The sequence below is a fragment of the Austrofundulus limnaeus genome, unplaced genomic scaffold (assembly GCF_001266775.1).
Source record: "Austrofundulus limnaeus strain Quisiro unplaced genomic scaffold, Austrofundulus_limnaeus-1.0 Scaffold313, whole genome shotgun sequence".
Taxonomy (NCBI): Eukaryota; Metazoa; Chordata; class Actinopteri; order Cyprinodontiformes; family Rivulidae; genus Austrofundulus; species Austrofundulus limnaeus.
The window spans coordinates 41,350-43,210 of NW_013952715.1; positions in this window are offsets into that span (position 1 = coordinate 41,350).

Here is a 1,861-nt window from a genome sequence, read left to right on the forward strand (position 1 = left end):
ACCAGGCAATATTATCGTTTATCGCAATAAATTTTGAGACAATTAATCGCCCAGCAAAATTTGTTATCGTGACAGGCCTAGTGACAAACAACTAAAACTCCATTAGGTTCTGTTCATTTAACAGTAGAAAGACATTCTGTGCTCCAACAATGTGGAAACAAACGACACACACAATACGTCCCACTTTTCATGCACTTCTTTAATATATCAGTTTTTCATATTCACAACAAATACATGAAGCTTTCTCCTTATGGTACAGCCATAAATATTTTTACACTAAAACCATTTGTCTCTTCAAAATGTCTCTGCCGGTATTTTGCGCATTTCGACATTCTGTTACATTTGTTTTTTTCCATGCCTCAGAGCAATCGGACAGTATTTCCTTTGTACAAATATTTACAGGTGAAAAAAACAAAAAACAAACCTTCATAAAGTTTGAAGTGTTGAAAGGAACTGTTAGGGTTTAAGGTGCAGGCAAGGAGAAGAGAGGGAACAGAGCTGGAACAGGAAGCGATGTGGGAGGAGTGATAAGACACTCGCAGACAACTTTCAGTTTGTATTGGAATTAAACCAAACTCTTTAACAATCCTCTCAGGTTGAGCTGAGAACCGAGCCCAGAACTGCAGGCCTTTAAAGCACCGAGCACAACTAGGACCAGGAGAACGGAAAATAAGAGCTCAGCTTGAACTTCTGTTTCATAATGGAGAGAATCACATTCTTCACCTGCTGACAGACAGCTGTCATGATCCTCAGCTAGAAAACCACCAGAAAAAAACATCAACGTCTTTATTTAGTGTCCAAAACATTAGCGTGCTGCACTTCCTCTGAGTGGGTGGTGAGGAAGACCAGGTTTTCCTTCAGGATGAATGGTACTGGGTGACCCAGCCCCTCCCCTGTCACTGGCCTTTGTAGAGTACTAGTGGGGTCTTCAGGGGCGGATCAGGGGACAAGCCCACAATGGTTTGGAGCATGTGCTAAACTCCTGCAGCAAGATTGTGGTGATTTATGGAAACTGGAAACAGGCAGTGATTGTATAATGTTAAAGTAGGGGGGGTTGAAGCTTTTATGTAATGTGTTTAAATAATCTCAGCACCCGATAGTGACACATTGTTTTCTATTTGGGCCAAAAAACGTTGTGCAGTGCTTTAGCCAGTGGTGGGCGCCACTAACCAAAATATTAGCTTCACTAACGTCTAAACCGTTACACCGTTTTCTTAGTTCCGCTGACAATATAAAGCAATGAAGCTAAATCACAAAATAAAAAGCATTCATATCTACTGAGCCCGCGAGGGGATGGGGAATTTTCTTTTCTTTTTGTGTTCCCACGCAAAGTATTGCATTACCTCGCAATACCTTTTGCGTTCCCTCGCAAAAGTCGTTTATCACAGTTGTGCCTGCCGGTTTATAAACAAACTCACATGTTCACCATTAGCGAGTTAGCCTACTGCTTTAGAATGAATATATCACACAACCACGAATGGAAGTATGTCATATGCCGATATTTTAACAGTGCAGACACACAACATCGATGTCAATTTCACGAACTTGTGGCAACACATCCTGTTTTGGTAAACGGATATTTCAAAATTAAATTCTGATTTAATTCAGTTTATATACAAATCGAAACTTTTGCGTGGAAACGCAAAACAATATTGCGAGGTAACGCAAAGGTATTGCGAGGTAACGCAAAGGTATTGCGAGGTAACGCAAAGGTATTGCGAGGTAACGCAAAGGTATTGCGAGGTAACGCCAAGGTATTGCGAGGGAACGCCAAGGTATTGCGAGGGAACGCCAAGGTATTGCGAGGGAACGCCAAGGTATTGCGAGGGAACGCCAAGGTATTGCGAGGGAACGCCAAGGT